Source organism: Hyaena hyaena, unplaced genomic scaffold (genome assembly GCF_003009895.1).
Source record: "Hyaena hyaena isolate Hyena2069 unplaced genomic scaffold, ASM300989v1 scaffold_446, whole genome shotgun sequence".
NCBI lineage: Eukaryota > Metazoa > Chordata > Mammalia > Carnivora > Hyaenidae > Hyaena > Hyaena hyaena.
Genome location: NW_024081081.1, coordinates 631,411 through 652,440, shown reverse-complemented (window position 1 = coordinate 652,440; position 21,030 = coordinate 631,411).

The following is a 21,030-nucleotide window of genomic DNA, read 5'->3' as shown; positions in this document are numbered from 1 at the left end:
GAAAGGGGAGAAAACTGCGGCCCAGAGGCTAAGGACAAGCTCTTAAAACTTGGGGTGGGCAACTGGTCATAACTGGGAGATCTAGACGTCAGGAAAATGACTCAGAGCTGCTGAAGGAGAGAGAAGTGACAGGACGTAGAAGAAAAGTGAACTGTTACTGAAAAGACTCAGAATTATGTTTTTCTATGTTTAGTGTGTGTGTGTGTGTGTGTGTGTGTGTGTGTGTGTTTTAATTTTAACATTGGATCAACTAAGGGTGTTGGCAGGAAAGGAAAGAGATCTTAATTGTTAGCTCTGTTGCATAATGTAATTACATTCAGCGTATACAACAGAGCTGGCAATGAAGCCAATTATAATTGGATTATAATTCCATATAATCTAGAATATAATTCAATAAATACGTGCTGAGCATTTATCATATGCAAAGCATTGTACTATGTGTGAAAGATACTGAAGTGCAAGAGTGGGGGAACATGTCTAAAAAGATGCACTTCTGAGATTCCTCCTTAACAGTGTGAGTACTTAACCTTTTCTTTCCTCCTCAACATTACTGAGGGATAAAACATACCACTCTCAGTTACAGGAACTCAATTAAAACAATGACTCTGAATAGGGAATTTGGGAAGCAACCATTTACACTAGAAACTTGGTAGGTGGTGAAATCTGGTACGTGTGGGATATGTACAGGGAAAAGGGCCCTCATGATTCGGACATCTGTACTTATGGGTAAGGATCATAAGGGTATCTTCTCTCCTTTCTAACGTCTTTTATGAGGATTACTGTATACAAAAGAAGCCAGGTCCCATAAACCTCAAACACCAAATCCCCTCACACCTGGCCCTTCCCCAGTGCTCCATATAATTCACCTGCCCTTCATCCCAAAATGCATAAATAGTCAAACAAAACAGATAAGCACAATCTTTACAAATCATGAAATCAAGGTTTGTGCCTTTTTTTTTTTCAATCAAAAAGCTATCCTCTTATTAAGCTATCCACTTTCATATAAATCACCAGGAAATCCAGTTTTAATTCTCTTTCCACATTCTAAACTCCGTATTTCATTACTGTCGTCTTTTTTTTTTTTCTGTTGCTCCTCATTTAATTTCTTTAACGTTAATTCCAGTATAGTGAACATATAGTGTAATATTAGTTTCAGGTGTACAATTTAGTGATCAGCAATTTCATACATCATATGGTGCTCGTCATACTAAGCACACTCCTTAATCTCCATCACCTGTTTCATGTACCCGCCCCCATCAAACTCCCCTCTAGTAACCATCAGATTATTCTCTATAGTTAAGAATCTGTTTCTTGGTTTGCCTCCCATTCTTTCTTTTTTTTCCTTTACTCATTTTTTGGTTTGTTTCACTTGCATGAAATCATGTGGTATTTGTCTCTCTCTGACTGGCTTATTTCACTTAGCATAATATTCTTTTTTTTTTTTAAGTTTTATTTATTTCTAGGAGAGAGAGAGAGAGAGAGAGAGACAGCGTAAGCAGGGGAGGGTCAGAGAGAGAGGGAGTCACAGACTGAAACAGGCTCCAGGCTCTGAGCTGGCAGTCAGCACAGAGCCCAACGCGGGGCTGGAACCCACGAACCTCGAGATCATGAGATCATGACCTAAGCGAAAGTCGGACGCTTAACCGACTAAGCCATCCAGGCGCCCCAATACTTAGCATAATATTCTGTAGCTCCATCCATGTTGTAAGAAATGGTAAGGTTTTGTTCTTTTTTATGACAGTAATATTCCATTGTGCATATATATATATATGTATATATATATATCCACTTCTTTATCCATTCATTGATTGATGAGCACTTGCACTACTTCCATAATTTGGCTACTTTAGATAATGCTGCTATAATTATAGGGGTGCATGTACTCCTTTGAATTAGTGTTTTTGTATTTTTTTGGGTAAATACTCAGTAGTGTGATTGTTGGATCATAGAGTAGTTCTATTTTTAACTTTTTGAGGAATCTTCATACTGTTCTCCAGCATGGCTGCACCAGTTTGCATTCCCAGCAGGGCAGGAGGCCTCCTTTTTTCCACATCATTGCCAACATCTGGTGTTTCTCATGTTTTTGATTTTAGCCTTTCTGACAGGTGTGAGGTGCTATCTCACTGTAGTTTTGATTTGCATTTCCCTGATGAGAAGTAACATTGAGCATCTTTTCATGTGTCTTTTGGCCATCTGGCTGTCTTCTTTGGAGAAATGTCTGTTCATGTCTTCTGCCTATTTTTGTTGTATTATTTGTTTTTTGTGTGTTGAGTTTTTTAAGTTCTTTATGTATTTTGGATACTAATCTTTTATCAGAGATGTCATTTTCAAGTATCTTCTCCCATTCAGTCAGTTGTCTTTTAGGTACGTTGATTGTTTCCTTCACTGTGCAGAAGCTTTCTGTTTTGATTAGGTCCCACTAGTTGATTTTTGCTTTTATTTCCCTTTCCTCAGGAGACAGATCTAGAAAAATATTGTTATGGCCATTGCCAGAGACTGCCTGATCTAGGATTTTTATGGCTTCAGGTCTCACATCTAGGTCTTTAATCCATCCTGAGTTTATTTTTGTGTGTGATGTAAGAATGTGGTCCAGCTTCATTCTTTTGCATGTAGCTTCCCATCTTCCCCAACACCATTTATTAAAGAGGCTGTCCTGTTCCCATCGTATATTCATTCCTCCTTTGTCCAAGATTAGTTGACCATATAGTTGTGGGCTCATTTCTGGGTTTTCTATTCTGTTCTATTGATCTACATGTCTGCTTTTATGCAAGTACAATACTGTTATGATTACTTCCACTTTTTTAAATGTTTATTTATTTTTGAGGGAGAGAGACAGCAGGGGAAGAACAAGGAGAGAGGGAGACAGAGGATCTGAGCAGGCTCCATGCTATCAGCACAGATTCTGATTTGGGGCTCAAACTCACATAGCATGAGATAATGACTTGAGTAAACTCTGATGCTTAACTGACTGAGCCACCCAGGTGTCCCTGACTACTACTGCTTTGTAATGTAACTTCCGTCTTTATCTAGCTTAGGTTCCACAGCTAAAAATAAAAAAAAATTAACATTTATTTATTTTTGAGAGAGAGAGATAGCGTGTGAGCAGAGAAGGGGCAAGGAGACAGAGGGAGACACAGAATCTGAAGCGGGCGCTAGGCCCTGAGTTATCAGCACAGAGCCTGACATGGGACTTGAAACCACAAACTGCGACATCATGACCTGAGTAAAATCTGATGCTTAACCTACTGAGCCATCCAGGCTCCCCACACAGGTCAAAATTTTAATAACACTTTTCCCAGTACTAACTAATCAATTCTCTTGCCCTCTTGTGATTTTGTCATTCCTATCTGGCAACACCTGTACTCAAGATAAACCCAACAATTTCTTTTCTATACTTTACACTCAGGTGTGCAAATGATAGTGGATAAATTTACAAATTATGATATATTGCTATTATTATAAAATCATGACCAGCTACTTCAAATAGAAAATATGTGAGTCCAAAGACTCTTCAACATTAATTAGGTTTATTTGCTTTCCCTCATGAATTTTTTTTGCAATTTTATTGAGAAATTATTGACATCCATCATTGTATAACTTTACATCACACAGTATAATAGTTTGATTTACATATATTATAAAAGATTATCACAATAAGTTCAGCTAACATCCATCTCATATAGGTACAATAAAAAGAAAACAAAGAAGAAAAAATAAATTTAAAAAATTCTCCTTGTGATGAGAACTCTTAGGATTTATTCTCCGAAAAACTTCCCTATATATCAAACAGCAGTTAGCTATAGTTGTCATGTTGTAACTTCACAAATATTTTAGACATAAACTCCACTTATACCTGGCCACCTAGGTCAGACAAAACTGAAGTCACTTAGAATTTATTCAAACTTCTCTTAATTCTATAGATTCAATCATGGTTTCCCTTCTCTCTTACTACATTGCAGAGATATGCTTCTTCCTGTGATTGACACCCCATGTCAATCCTCTTAAGATTCTTACACTGCCTATTATTCATGTTTCTTCTTTCTGTTGAATCCCAGCTTTCCAATAAATCTGATCCCATCAACTATTGAACATGTTCACACTTAAGACACTGCTGTTTTAATGTAGCAACTCTAACTATCACCTTGCATTTGTCCTGCCTCCTAGAGCCAACTTTCTTAAAAATCACTGTTACACTGCAATCTCCATTTCTTTGCTTCCTATTATTTTGTCAAGTCACCCTAATCTGGCTTCTATTTACCTCACTCCTTAGAAAGTGTTCTTGTTAATTTCCCAATTATCTTTATGTTACTAAATCCAGTGGGCTTTTAATCAGTCTTCTTTATCTTGACTTATGAGCAAAGACTATTGGCCACTCTGTTGCCCACATTTTTTAAAACATTTTGCCTCCTTTACCTCTGACAGCTCATGCTTTTCTGCCAATGTGTTGTCCTTCTCTATCCTTTTGTAAGCTCATGCTAAAATACTTAATAATGAGCTTACATATTCACCCTCACACTATGTACTGTTTCAGGCCATCTTGACTATGGCCATGGCTGTAATGGTAACATTTACAATCTAATGACTCTTAACTTTACATCTCAGGTCAAAACCTTTCTTTTTATTTCCACATATGTTCAACTACTCACCTATCATCTCCACTCAAATGTCACAAAGACAACATACCCAAGGGAGATCTTTCCTTTCAAGTCTAATTCCATTCAGAGTTCTCAGTATCAGAGAATGGGGTCACCATTTGTTTTCTTGCTCAAGAGAGAATCCATGCAGTCACTTAACACTTTTTTCCTTTTCTCTATACCTCTACCTCTACTATATCCAATTCAGCACCAGGTGATTTTAAGTGAATTGAATCAACATTAAATTTCTTGTAGCAGTTTTTAACATCTCTTCTCATAGCCTATCCATTTATGCAATCGTCAACTTCCATTGATTCTAACTCAAACATATCTTTGGAAAACAATATTATCTATAATTAATCTTCTCAAGAACTGCTCTGGCACCAATTAAATCCATCTTCCACATTTCAGATAGAATGATTTTTTTTTGCCCTCAAATGTAGTTATAATTATACCACTCTTAAGTATAAATCCCTTATGTAGATATCCAATTTGTTTCGGATAATGACAAATACCTACCATGACTTACAGGCTGTGCACAGTTTGGCATATACTTTCCTCTTCAACCTGGCCATTATTGCACTTGCTTCCCTACTCTGTACTTCAGCCACACAGACTATCTATCAGTTCTCTAACGTGCCATTATTTTTCTTCTGGATAATACCCTACATGTTATTGCCTCTGTCTACAATGTGCTCCTACTTTTTCATTTGAGTACATTCTATCCATTCTTCAGATTTATGTCAAGTGTCACTTCCCCTCAGAAACCTTTTCAATCTCCACTCTGGATCAAGTTCCTTTTACACACTCTTAAAGAAGAAGACTTCTTCTTCTTCCTTTTTTTTTTTTTTTTTTTTTTTACTTTGAAACATAACATTGTATAACACTATACATGTTATTTTAATTATTTGGGTATTTTTTTTCTTCTTACTCCACAGTCAACCCCATGATTTTAGGAAGCATATTTACTTTGCCTTCCATTACATCCATAGTACAGAGTACAATGCCTTCAACCCAGTAGAAGTTCAATATTAAACCATATATACTGTTTAATATTACACTTGTGTTTTTATTTGTTTGTTGTTGATTTTTGCTTCTGGTCTAGTACCAGTGCTACTAGTATCATATCCTTGAAAAGATTAGTCACTTGTTGAAGCAAGGAAGATTCAGTGGAGGTGGGGATGAATTTGCTTCTTTGTGTTTCAGAGATCTACCTCCCTTCTACCACACACAAAACTACCCTTTGGGAAATTAAGCTACTGTCCAAGAAGGGGTTTATAAATAATCTTTTATATAAAGAATCAAACTGTGGATACTGTCAGGTGTTTATCTTCTTCCCCTACAAAACAATCAATAAAAAGTCTTCTATTTTGGCTTCAAAGTATGTGCTGCATTGGAGATGCTCAGTGAAAGTAAGTCTTTCCATTTTGAAGACTAGAAATTTTTGAGTACGTTCATGATAAGATATCCCAGGATTAGACAAAGAGAGTTGAGAGTTTTTGATGAGCAAGACTTGTGATTTAATCAAGACAAATGCCCCAGGTACAATACAGCTGAGTATGAATAAGAAAATAGAACATTAAGTAATTCTAGCAAAAGAGTAGTAAGGAGGTGAAGTCACCCTCCTTCCTCCTAAAAGCTTTGTTATCCTAGGAGCTGAACTAGGGAGATCATACTACTAGGTGGTCAATCTGGGGAGGAGAAATAGCATTCACATCAATACTGTGTGTCAGCAATGACTGTACCTGCTGCTATGAGTACAGCAAATCCAGTATTTATCTGATGGATTCTTAAAGAGATCCATCACCTTTGGAAATCAAATGCTGGGTGGCTATTTCCTCTTATATCTTTGAAAAGTTCAGGCTTCATCCCACTGTGTCTGATGCTTTAGTAATTCTCCAAAGGTGATGCCACTGACATATTCAGTGAATCTAGAAAATGTCTGACTGCAGAAACCAAATTCTCAGGTTTATTAAGGATGTCTCAGAGGCCCTTTAAAATGAAAGATTCCCATGAATGCATTACTTCCCAAGCTCAGAGAATGCTAACTTCTTTGTATCTCATTTTCAAACAGGATGGGCTGTGGCAGATTGAAGATGGCATGAAATTCTTTGATGTTCTTCCCTTCAAGAGGTGAGTTCCATTTTATCTCTCCTTCATCCTCGGTTGGTCTGTGACTGCTTTGACTAAAAGAGCCAGTGAAAGTAATCCTAAACTAATTCTGGGCATAACTTTTAAAAGCATTAGGCTTGACTTCTAGAATGCTCTGATCTATGAAATAAGAAATCTCACTACCCACTGTTGAGACCACATGGAGAAACCTTGAGACTTGTTGGATAGAAAGACAGAATGACTGGGGCTCCTGGGAGGTTCAGTTGGTTATACATCTGATTCTTGGTTTGAGCTGAGGTCATGCTGTGAGTTTGAGCCCCACATCAGGCTCCATGCTGACAGTGAGGGGTCTGCTTGGGATTCTCTCTCTCTCTCCCTCTCTCTCTCTCTCTCTTTCTCTCTTCTTCTCTCTTTGCCCCTCCACTACTCACACACTCTCTCTTTCTCAAAATAAATAAATAAACTTAACGAAAAAAAAAAGACAAAGTAATTGAGCAGAGCCTAGCCTTCTAGCCACTCAACCAATGCATTACGCATTGAATAATATGATTGTGGAGCTACCATACCAGACAAGCCACCAGCCGAATAACACTGAGCTGAGCTACCTCATGTGGTATATAATATATCCTAGCTGATCTCTGTCTGAACTTCTGGCCCAAAGTTGCACCATTAAAAAAACTATTGTTGTTTTATGTCATTATGTTGGATGTCATTTGTTACACAGCAATAGTTAAATGGAACTTCTAGGAGGAAAGTTGAAGGTGGGTGATCCAATCACCAACGTGCTCTTGAAATTCAACTTTTACTTTCTTTTTACCTATGTTTTATCACTGAGAGATTTTTTTTATAAGGCTGAATCTATCAGATTTTGAGGATAAGTTGTAGACCCCGATCACTGGAAGAGTTCATTTTCTGGCGTAGTATGGAACTGTTACGACCTGAGATTCAAGCCCTGAATCCAGCTGTGAGTGTGTGGTGGTGGGTTTTATATATCTACTGTAAATTTAAAACGTATCATAGGTTGATTAAATGAGATGCCAAATCATATTTATCAATTACACGAGGACATCAGCTTCTGGAATAACAGAGCAAAAACCTTGGTTACTTTATTCTCCCTCTAAAACAACAAAACTATAAGCAAAATAACTAAAGCTAATATATTTTTAAAAACTTGTCAGTTAACCAATACCACGGAACAACCTGAAAATCATCTATCAGAGAGAAACTACTAAACCTCAATTATGTTAGAGGAGGCAAGTCTGTGAAGTTTTAACTTGGGGCTATTTACATGCCCCTTCTCCAGTTCAGTGGTGTGGTAGCCAAAAGCTAGAAGCATTGCAGACAATGGAGAGATATGACCTATTTAGAGCTTCTTTAAAGCTCTAAACCATCCCCAGAACACAGCCAATGTTTTATCCAAACTTGTAGCTCCCTGGGAAATCTCTATTCTCAGAGCTTGGAGGCTGTGTGATTTGATCCAGGGCTCATCTCAGTGAAAGAGGTTTCACTGAGTGAAACCTCCTCAGTGAAAAGAGGAGGAAGTCTACCCCCAGGCTATTACCAAAACAAGGGTAAGTTCTAGCAACATCTCCGCTGCCTAAAGCTGTGACTTCAGTTGAGACCAACAAGATGGCTGGAAATTTAAAAGAAAATCCAACAGGACTAGGCAGTCATAAGGAACTTTGAAGAGTTTCCACATATTTCTGTATTCAGAGACTGTGAAAAAGCCCAGGAAAAACCTAAGAACGAAGTCACCAAGCACTCTCTCTGGCTGACTTTGAGGGCTTGCATGAGCAGGAAGTGAAAGCTAAATCAGTCTTGTACGCGGTCTGTAGTTGGAGGCTGGCCTTCACATATAGATCCATTTGGCAAAGGGTGTAAATATTTTAAAAAAGACATTTAAGAAACTCAGACCAATCATTGGCTGACCATTCAATTATATCAATCCCCCTAGGAAGCCAGGTTTAAAAATAAACACAAGAACTTAAGAAGAAAAAGCCAGCAGAAGACTCAGAAGCCACAACACTGCAGAGAATACAGAATCTATCATTAGTCCAGGGAAGTTACTAAACAAGTAAGCACCAATAAGGAAACAACAGCAACAACAAACCTTGGGTGACAGAAGAATCTGATACCAGAATTCAATAACATATGATTTAAATGTTTAGTTCTCAACAAAAAATCATGAGAAATACAAGAAAACAGGAAAATATATCCCCCCATAACCATGCAAAGTCTGACCTTCTAAAGTTATGTTTATAAGTAATTTGTATCAAAACTATTTTTTAACATACATGTGCTTTTTCAAATTAAAAAAATGGAGAATATACCAAATGCATAAACTTAGATTAGCTACATAATTTTAGTGTCTGAATCTTTGTGATGGTTCTTGAATGTTACGGTTCTGAGTACAGAATGGGAAATAAAATCCTCAGGTATGTGGAAAAAAAAAAGGGGGCGCCGGGGTGGCTTAGTCGGTTAAGCGTCTGACTTTCGGTTAGGTCATGATCTCGCGGTTCGTGGTTTCGGGCCGCGCGTCGGGCTCTGTGCTGACTGCCAGCTCAGAGCCTGGAAGCTGTTTCAATCTGTGACTCCCTCTCTCTCTGACCCTCCCCTGCTCACGCTGTCTCTCTCTCTCTCTCTCTCTCTCAAAAAAATAAAATAAATAAATAAATAAAAAACATAAAAAGAAGAAAACCACTGCCAACTAAAATTTCTATATCTACTTAAAATCTCCAAAATTGAGGGGAAAATTATGACATTTGCAGAAAAATAAAAATAGAATTTATAATTACCAGACCCATCCCACAAGATAGAATAGGAAGTCCTTTGGGATGAAATTAAAACACACTGAATGGTAAATTGAATCCAGACAAAAATCTAAAAAGAACCAATAGAAGTAACACATATGTATTATGAACCACAGCATACACATATTTTTTTTGTAACACTTTACTTATCCAATCTATTTTAAAAGGCAATTGTATAAAGCAATGATTATAAAATTGCTTATAGGCTTATAACATATAAAAGTGTAATCTGTATGACAATACTTGTACAAGGGAGTGGGGAGGAAACAAACACTGGAGCAAAGAATTGTATATTATTAAAATTAAGCTAATATTAGTCCTAACTAGATTGTTTTAAGTTAGGTTGCTAAATGTAATTTCAAGGGCAATCACTTCCTAAGAAATTAACTTTAAAAATACAATAAAAGTAAAGCAAAGGAATTAATGTTATACCAGAAAAAATCAACTTAACAAAAAAGAAACCAGGAATTAAGGAATAAAGAAGACATAAGAAATATAGGACACAATTGCAGACATAAATCCTACCTTATCTGTAATTACATTAAGTGAAAATATATTCACCAGTCAAATATCTGAGACTGGAAAAATGGGAGAAAAAAGAATCCAAATATAGGCAAACTACAAAAAAAATGCTTGGGATCGAAAGACACAAATAAGCTGAAAGTAACAAGATAGAGAAGATAATCTATGCAAACGCTAGACAAAAAAGGACTGGAGTGGGCTACTCATATAAGAAAATAGACTTTAAGATAAAAATTGTTGTTAAAATCAAAGAAGACTATTTTATATTGTTCAGGGAAATATATGAAGAGATATAATGGTATTAAACACAAATGTATTTAAGCAGAACACTACAAAACAGATGAAGAAAAAACTAACAGAACTAAAGAAAGAAACAGACATTAAAATACAACAGAGTCTTCCACACCTACATGCAATAATGGAAAGAACAACCAAGAAAAAAATCAATAAAGAAAAAGAATATTTCAATAACAACTTCAGTAATGCTATAAATCAATGGGGACTAAAAGTCCTCTCTGGAAGGCTCTACACAACAGTAAAGCAGGAAACATATTCTTCTTAGGGCAAGACCATATGCTAGGCCATAAAACAATTCTGAATAAATTTAAAAGGACTGAAATTATACAAAATATGTTCTCCAACCACAATGGAATTAAATTAGAAGAAAATTTTGGAAATTCAGAACTATGTGGAAAATAAATAACACCCTTTTAAGTAACCAAAAGGTTAATGAAGAAACATAAGGAAAGTTACAAAATACTTTGAAAGGAATGAAGGTGAAAACACAGCATACCAAAATTTATAGGAAGCAGATAACATAGTGCTTAGAGGGAAATTTACAGTTATAAATGCATATGTGAAAAAAACAAGAAAGGTCTCAAATTGATAAGTTTCCCAGTTTAAGAACTACAAAATAAAGTCAAACTGAAAGCAAAACAAACAGAATGAAAGAAACGATAAGATAAGAGTGGAAAGAAATAAAATACAGGATAGAGAAAAAGCGATGAGATCAAAAGTTGTTTTTTTGACAAGACAAAACAGATACACCTTTATCTAGACTCATCAAGGAGAGAGAGACAGAGAGAGAGACAGAGAGAGAAGACTCAAATTACTATAATTAAGGATGAAAGAAGGACATCACCGCTGCTTTTAAAGTAATAAAAGAGATAATAAAGGAATACTGTGAATAGTCATATGCCAACATATTAGATAACATCAATGAAATGGACAAATTTCTAGAAATACAGAAACAGAATTTATTCAAGAAGAAAAGAGAATTTAAAAAGACCCACAGCAAGCAACAAAATTGAATTGCAAGTTTAAAACTTCCAACAAAACAGACAGGCCTAGATGGCTTCATTGGTAAATTGTATCACACATTTATAGACAGATCATGACCAGTCTTTTACAAACACTTCCAAAAACATTAAAAAGGGAAGCAACACTTCCTAACTCATGTTATGAGGCCAATATTTTCGTGGTACCAAAACCAGACAAAGGTAACAACAATAAAAAGAAAATCACAGACAAATATTCTTTTTGAATACAGATTCAAAATTCTTCAGAGAATAATAACAAACCAAATACTGCAGCATATAGAAAAGATTATACATTATGACCAATTAAGATTTATCCCAGTAATGCAAGATTGTTTAAATATTCTAAAACAATAAATTTCATATGCTATATTAATAGAATAGAGCACTAAAACCACATAATCATCTTAACAGATGAAACAAAAGTCATTTGATGTAATTCAATGGACTTTGATGATAAAAAATACTCAACAAACTACTAATAGAAGGTGTTCTTTCAACCTGGTGTTCTTTCATACACACTATGAAAAACCCATAGCTAACATAAGACATAATGGAGAAAGGCTGAATGTTGTCCCCATAAGATCAGGCATAAAATGAGAATACCTGCTCTTGCTATTTCTTTCCAATATTCTACTAGTGGTTGTAGCCATAAAAATTAGGCAAGAAGAAAAAATAATGGACATCCATATTGAAAAGGAAGAAATGAACATTTTTAATTTGCCATTGACTGGATACTTTATACAGAAAATCCCAAGGAATCCACTAAAACACTATTAGAATAAATGGATTAATAAATGTGGCAGCATACAAAATCAATATACAAATATCACTTGCAATCCAAAACTCTGGCAATGAACAATCCAAAAATAAAATTAAGAGAAGAATGCTATTTATAATAGTAGCATTATTCTTATGACTAAACATCTAGAAGTAAATTTAACAAAAGAAGTACAAAACATGTACACTGAAAACTACAAATGATTGTTGAAAGAAGTTAAGGAGCATCTATATAAATGAAAAGACATCCATGTTCATGGATTGGGAAAAAAAAAACATCATTAAGATGACAATATTCCACAAAGTGATCCGCACATTCAGTATGGCCCCTATAAAAATCTCAGTGTTGTTGTTCTTGTTTCAGGAATTGACAAGCTGATCTTAAAATTCATCTGTAAATGCAAGGTACTTTAGAATTGCCAAAATATCTTTAGAAGGGTCAATCCTTAAAAAAGGATTCACAGTTTCCATCTCAAAACCTATTACAAAGCTATAGCTGTCAAGAGACTATGGTGCAGTCATAAAAACAGACAGATAGATCAATGGAATAGAATTGAGAGTCTAGGAATCAAGCCTTTTATTTATGGCTGATTGATTTTAACAAGGGTGCCAAGGCAATTCAATGGAGAAAGAATATTATTTTCAACAAATGTACTGGGAAAAATGCATATCCATTTACAAGAAAATGAAGCTAGATCTCTTTCACACCATACACAAAAATGAACTCAAAATGGATCATAGACCTAAATGTAAGAGCTAAAACTATAAGACTTCTGGTACGTAATAGAGGAATAAATTTTGTGGCCTTAGATTAGTAAATGGTTTATTAAATATAAAATTTAAAGCACAAGTGATAAAATTTTTACTTCATGGTTTTACTTAAAGCCTTTGTGTGTCAAAGGATACCATCAAGAAAAGGAAAAGAATCCACATAACCAGAAAAAGTATTTGCAAATCCCATACCTGATAAAGCACTTATATCCACAATACATAAAAAAGTCTCACAACTCAACATTAAAAAGACAAATGAACCAATTTTAAATTTTTTAATGTTTTTTAAATTTATTTCTGAGAGAAAGAGAGGGACACACAGTGTGAGTAGGGGAGGGTCAGAGAGAGAGGGAGACACAGAATCTGAAGCAGGCTCCAGGCTCTGAACTGGCTGTCAGCACAGAGCCCGATGGGGGGACTCGAACCCACAAACCGCAAGATCATGACCTAAGCCAAAGTCGGACGCTTAACCAGCTGAGCCACCCAGGCTCTCCCAAATGAACCAATTTTAAAATGGAAAAAGGATTTGAAAACATATTTTCACAAAGAATATTTATGTGTCCAATAAACACATGTCAAAATGTTCAGCATCATTAGTCCTCAGAGAAATGCATATCAAATCCACAGTGAGATACTCACTGAGATGGATACAATTTAAAAGTAATATCAAGTGTTGGTGAAAATGAAGAGAAATCATTGCTGGTAGGAATGTAAAATGACACAGCTACTTGAGAAAATAGTTTGGCAGTTTCTCAAAATGTTAAACGTAGAATTAATATGTGACCCAGAAATCCTAATCCTATTTACATATTCAAGATAAGTCAAAACATATGTTTATGCAAGACTTGTACATGAGTATTCCTAGAATTATTTATAATGGCCGAAAGTTCATTAACTGATGAATGGATAATGAACTGATGAATGGTATACTCAAACAGTGGAATATTATTCAGGGTAGAAAACAATGAGGTACTAATGCATATGACAACATAAATGAACCTTGAATGCATTATGCTGGGTTATAAGAGCCAGAATACATACAGAATGTATGAATACATGTACAGAATACAAAGGCAGAATGTATGACTTCATTTATGTGTGGAACGACCAAAATAAGCAAACCCATAGTGACAGAAAGAACATTAGGGGGTGCTTAGGGGAAGTGGGGATGGGGACAGGGAATGATTGCCATGTATTTGGGGTCTCTTTTTGGCTTGTTGAAAATGCCGTAAACACAGATTGTGATGATGACTTCACAATTTTGTGAATATACCACATGCACTGTTGACATTTTCAATAAGTGAATTCCATTATTTGTGAAATTAGTTTAAATAGAGCTGTAAAAAAAAATAAGTGTACAACAGGATGCCTGTGTGGCTCTGTCAGTTAAGTGTCCAACTTAGTCTTAGGTCATGATCTCAGGGTTCATGGGATTGATCCCTGCATTGGGTTCCATGCTGACAGTGGAGAGCCTGCTTGGGATTCTCTCTCTCTCTCTCTCTCTCTTTTTTTTCTTCTTTTTTTTTTTCTTTCTCTCTCTCTCTCTCTCTCGAAATAAATAAATAAGTATATGAAAAAGATTAAACCCTTGAGTAATATTACCAGAATTCTTTAACTGATTAGTAAACTATAACTGGTGTTTTCTTGAAAAAAAATCATGTTTAGCCATAGTAATGCATAAACATCCAAGTGTATATTAAATTGTTTATTGAGATTAGCGTATTTTTTTCCTGTAAGTGAAACGGGCAAAAAAAAAAAAAAAAGATGCCCTTAAACGTTTAGCCCAAAAAGTAATATTTTCTTTTCACTTTGTCCTGTGTAATGTGCATCTTTTTTCCTACTCTTTGTTTTTCACTTTTTCTCTTCAACATTAATTGCTCCAATTCTAACACAATCAGCCAAAACTCATGTACGCACTAGAGTGTCCCTCCTGGTTTTACTCAAGGTTTCAGTTTCCTTTTAAACTATCCAGGCCTTGCCATCTTCTTCCCAGACTTGATAGCTTCAAAAGGAATTTTTCAGCAGTGGCAAATTAAAGTAGTTAGATGATCAAGACCTAACCCTTTACCTGATCGTTGGATTGATCATTTGTTTTAACCAATAGTTGGGTATTTTGTTTCTTACTCATCTCTTGCAGTTATCATTCACGGACCCATTTCTTTAGTTTCATCAATAAACTACTGAAGAAAATGAAAATTAAAAGACATAGTGACAGAAGTGTCTCAGAATTTGGAAAAGATACATTTTTAATAGATCTTGAAGATCTTGCCCTGCCCTCTTCTTTCTGCTCTGCACTAAACAAGAACTATTGATTTCCTAATATACCCAGGAACTATGATCACAGCCTAGATCACTTTCCTGAATAAGAAGTTTATTAAATTGAAAATGTCTTCTTTCTGATGCTATCAAAATGAGTAAGTCACTAGGTTTACAAAAATTAAAGAAATCCTAATGAAGCATCATAAAAAGCCACATGACTGGAAGTTGGAATTGATTTTCCATGAATTGAGCATGTTTCTAAATGGTCATGGATGGATGCAACTCTTCGATTTTATATTGGATTATTTCAGAAACAGCAAGCCCAGAATCTGATTTAATTTGAAAGATGATAAAATTATATCCCTCTGCTGATTCTCCAGGTGTTAGAAGTAGATGAGGAGATATTTTCCCCTATTTTCCACCAGTCCTCCATAAGTTAATTTGACAAATGGCTTTTACAACAAGACAGCATGCAATTGGACTTGCATCAAGAATAATGAAAGTGTCAGACAAATGGCAAAGCATAATTGGGGTAGCCTGTTTTCTTTTCCTTGAAACTGTAATACATTTAACAAACCAAGATGTTGTGTCTTCTATGAAAACATCACTGAGCAATTCTCTGAAAGTACTAGCTAGTTGATGCTAATTAATAACAACAGAAAGAATATTCCAAGCAAAATTTCTTAGTAGCATATAGGGGGATAAAATTGTATGAACAAGCTAAAAATCAATGTTTTTATTCCTCTTGTTAAGAAAATGAGATTTGATTTGAGAATATCTTAAAAATGATTGAAAATAGAAGGCTTCTGCTTAGTTGTGTATCAATTGACTATGTGACCTTAAGCAAGCTACTTTTCAATCATTTTTGCACATAGTCATTATTACACATATTTCTATATATTTTTATTGCATGCTAGGTCTTTTTCCTAGTCACAGATACAGAGCATTTCTTAAGAAGTTTAACACCTGGTTATAGGAGCTGAAAGGTTTCACAGGATTTTAAAAGTTGCTATAATGGTAGTAACACATTAAAAATAGAGACACAATAATTGAATAGCTTAAAGGAAAAATCATATCAGTTATTTATCTCTCCTGCAAAAGTCTTAATGAGACCTGTCTAGGTCAATGGGGAACTGGGTTCCTTACAGTCTATCAGGGACACTGGTTTCAAGTCACTGCTTTACCATGTCTCTATGTCATTGTTGCTATCTACTCAACAGAAGCTGAGCCACCACCACAGGAAGACAATGATCAATGACCAATGACCACAGAGAGCTGGTGACCAAGGATGGAGCCTTAAGAGTGGTAGACACCACTGCTATTCCAATGGCAAAATCACAGTCATAGAGCCGTGCCCCAAAGCAAGGGAGTCTAGAAAATTTAGTCTACCCAATCAGCCATAATATTCAAGTAAAATAGAGACCAGCTTTAGTGGCAACACGCCAACTCTGAGAATGAAAAAATTCAGAATGTGCAACAATTGCTGTATTTATCATTGATAAAGTAAAATATTACATTTAAATTCATTTGATTTAAGCCTTTAAAAGGAAGTCTCTTTGGCACAAGGCAATCTCTAATGTACTCACTTTGCATAAGAGCACAGACATTTAAAATAAAAAGATTGCAAGTTTGGAAGAACAATACAAACACGTTGAAAATGTGATGCTCTACAAATTTTAAAGCAAAAAATAATTAAACTGTGGGCCAAGAGATGCCCTCTGTGGCTAATTACTTTTTCTTTCTAATTACGATTGTCGACTGCCTCCAACAAATAGCTAGAGTTAAGTTCATAGTATTCTAGGCACATTAGCTATCATAAAATGCTCTTTCTTGGCAAATTTAAAATATTTAACCTTTGCTTGGCTAAGTTAAGTGTGCCTGTACCTTGAAAAGCCCTAACCCTATAAAACTGCTAAGGTTTGAGATCACCTTAATGATCTTTTAAATTATCTCTAGGTCCCTTTTCCTTCAAAGAGATTCTAGATGCAGGAGTATAGTGGTTAGATTGGCTATTATTATTATCATTAACAATAATAAATTTAAAAATTATCAAGCAGGACACATCAGAGGCATCTAGGATAAATTCAGTACATACGTACTTGGTTCTACACCCACAAATATTGGTTCAATAGTTCTCTGGAAGCCCCACGTGCTGCATTTCTTATTCATTTATAAGACTGGTTGAGAATTACTGCTGTTGTGACCTCAGGAATAAGATCTAGTAAAGGATTACTTCTTCCTAAGCCTGAGATGTTCTAAAAGTCTTCAAAGGCTTGACGTGAATTGGACACAGGCCATTAGAAGTGGAGATTGGAGCGAGGGAAATGGAGACAGAGTCCTCCTGTCACAGGCATGCCGTTGGTCTCTGAGGTCCTGCCTGTATCAGTCAGCACTTGGTACTCTCGCCACTGCTTCTAACTGTCTGTTTTGAAACAGGTTTAGGATATGCCTTTTCCTGAGAATCCTTTTTACATGTTGGACTGTTTCTGCTAGCATGAAACTATTTCTCTGAAGAAACTCCCAAAGCTTCGTGCAGAAGATTTGCTAACTTGGAGCGGATCTGATACCTCACTGTTGAGTTCAGTGCTACAGAAAATTGGCAAGGTGAAATAAAGAACAGAAGCCACTTTCCACTACTTTCAGAAAGTAGTACATGGAAGGGGTCTTCCCATCTCTCAGAACTCCTCATTGTCACCCAATAAACAAATAATAGAGCCAGGGGTAGATTAGGTGTGTCAATGTCTATCCCCAGAGCTCACTAAGCTGTATTATTTCAATTTACCATGTGCTTTCATTTGGAACATTTTATTAATAACTCATGAAGTCAGAACATTTCGCTCCTAAACTCAATGAATTAACCCATCTTATTTTGTAGACCCATCTTAGAAGGAGGTGTTGGTGCAGGGACACAGGGTAGTGGTTAACTTAGAAAAACAGAGTCAGAAGGTCAGAATTCAGCTTTACCCTCTCTCATCCCTCTCTTCTCCCACTCCCTTTTTCTCCCTGACCTTAACTTCCCTCTTTTCTTTCCCGCTTCCTCTAAGCTCTTTTGGAACAGCTGTATCCCAGGCATTGTTTTTCTCCCTCTGGACTGTGTTAGTACTTAATACCAGTGGGATCATTTCTATCCAAACAGACCATTTAGCAAGACTTGCCTACAGTGCTCAATTGCTTGAGTAGGGACAGTGCTTAATTTGCTTTCAAAAGAACCTACCCTACTGTGAATGATAACTGCCATATTTACTCATATAATTTCACCCTTTAGTTTACTGCCTAAAGGGAAGATTTTATAGTTCTTATAGTGATGAATATATACAATGTGTACACTGTTGTCTACTCTGCAAAAGCCTACCTACCTTCAGGATGTAGCTAAATGTCTATTACTTCGTGATAGATTCCCTTAGAGATTCATTCTTTACATTCAGAGGAAGTTGGGTTTTTCTCCCTGTTCTGTGATATTTAGGCATTCTTTTATTACATAACTATACTTATTTGCATGCTCATCATCTACTCTAGACTGAGTCATAGCCAATTTTCTAAATTCAGCTATAGGCCGTGTTTGAATTTTTTTGGACTAATTAAATGAATAACAAATGAATATACATTAAAGAGGATTTTTTTGGGAGGGGGAGAAAGGAACAGTCAAAGTATTATAAGAGGCTAATTTTTTTTCTATTTTCCCCCCTTAAACTTGATTTAATTAAGTATGGTTATCAACGAAGTTTTCTATTTTTTCAGTTAGGGCTAGGAGATACAAAGTATTGTGGATAAGGAAAGTCAAACTCTTCAAAGTAGAATAATTAAGAAAACAGCAAATAGCAGCATTCTATGTATTCAATATATTGCGCTTTTTAATCTGTTGCATAATTTGACTTTGACAACAACCCACTGAGGAAAGTATATTAAGTGTTATCTCACTGCACTATAAAGCAAGAGGGTAGGGGTATTAAAGAACTCAGCTGGGATACACAGCAAATAGTAGAACCAGAGGTAATCTAATTTCAGATTCTGAGTGCAATGCTTATTACACTACATCTTATCATAGATACAAAGTGTCAGTGCTTGGATGGCATACTTGATGAAGAATAAAAGCATCTCCCCTCTTTTCAATCCAGAATTTGCTTGTTTTGTTTTATTGCGTATGTGTTTGTATGTGTTTTAAGCGATCCGGATTTCAACTACACGTTTGGAGGTTCTATTCAGTTCCTAAGTATGTAGACAGGCTCTTGGGCCAACTGAAGAGATGTATGTATTCCCATTTCTCCCTTAAAGTCCAAAAGACCAAAGGAACAGAATACCTCTTTTTTTTTTCTTTTTCTTTCTTTCTTTTCCTTCCATATTATTGTTTTAAACAGTCGTGAGTTTATCATTCATGTAGTCCCAAAGCACACCGCATCCAGGCATCTGGGATTGGCATCTGGGATTCCTCTCTATCAGGACTGATATTTACAAAGTAACTTAAATTGAAAAATGCAATTGATGATGACACAGTGTTTTTAAAAGCTGCTCTTTTCCCAGGTTTCAAAGCTGTCTTTTAACATTTAGAGAGTTTCATGTAATTGTCTCTGTCGAATTGACCTTTAGATAAATTATACCTTTGAGCCCCCTTCCTTTCTATCATTTATATCTTTGTGGTGACTTATTAAGATAAATATCAAGGAGTGCCTGGATGTCTGAGTCAGTTGAGCATCTGACTTCGGCTCAGGTCATGATCTCATGGTTTATGAGTTCGAGCCCCACGTTGGGGTCTGTGCTGACAGCTCAGAGCCTGGAGCCTGGTCTGGATCCTGTGTCTCCCTCTCTCTCTGCCCTTTGCCCGCTTGTGCTCTGTCTCTCTCTCTCTCAAAAATAAATAAATGTTAAAATTTTTTTTTATAAAAATAAAATAAATATAAAGAATAGCCTTGAAGGGGGAAAATCGGCAGAGAAGGTGATGTCAAAGGACAGCAGGCCCTGCTGGGGAATTGGGTAAGAAGTGAGACACTGTTGCAAAGCAGTTTGGTCCAGCTCCATTTGGATTACTTGGATGACTCACAATGTCCCAGTGAGTGGAGGTGGTTATACTGGTGGCAACTAGGCCACAAAGAGGAGAGGGTAACAAACAAATACCAACTATCACCATCTCATGCTTTTCCTCCGACCTCGGCCCCCCCCCCCCCTTATGCCACAGCAAGGCCAGCGACTTGGGGCTTATAACAATAGAGACACTTACTCTGATTCACTAGTACATTGAGTTGGGTTCGTGATGAAGAGAACCTGAGTTCTTGATTGGCTTTTCAAACAAAAGTATAGGTTTCCTGATGTGATTAACAAAGCTCAGAATGATGGCACTGTCCACTAACTTCTTGTCTACAACTTTCTGGTCATCTTAGGAAATAGCTTACAAAACAGGAAATCTTTTCATGTTCCAAGTGATTTCGCAGACTTATTTGCCATGAAATGTCACCTTCTCAGGTGGGAGAACAGAATGTATCACGATTAAAGAAAGCCTTGACATGTGGCTTTAAGTGGTTAAAGAGTTCCTTTTAACTTGAGATCTTTACTCTATTTGTTAAACGTGCACACGTGCGTGGAAAATTTATTATGACTGTAAACGTTATGTGTTCTTCAAGAATAATCACATAATTTTTATTGCTTTCAGAAATGTCTGCTGCAAGAAAACTTTCTTGTCTTTCAGAAACTAATGAACCCTGTTTATGATCTACAAATGTGTACTGAGTAGTGAAGTAATACACACTTACCTGCTGGGTCACTTGTTCTCTACTTTACACTATATTACTACACAAAGTGAGCAAACAAATTAGGATAATTATTGGGAGGGGGGCA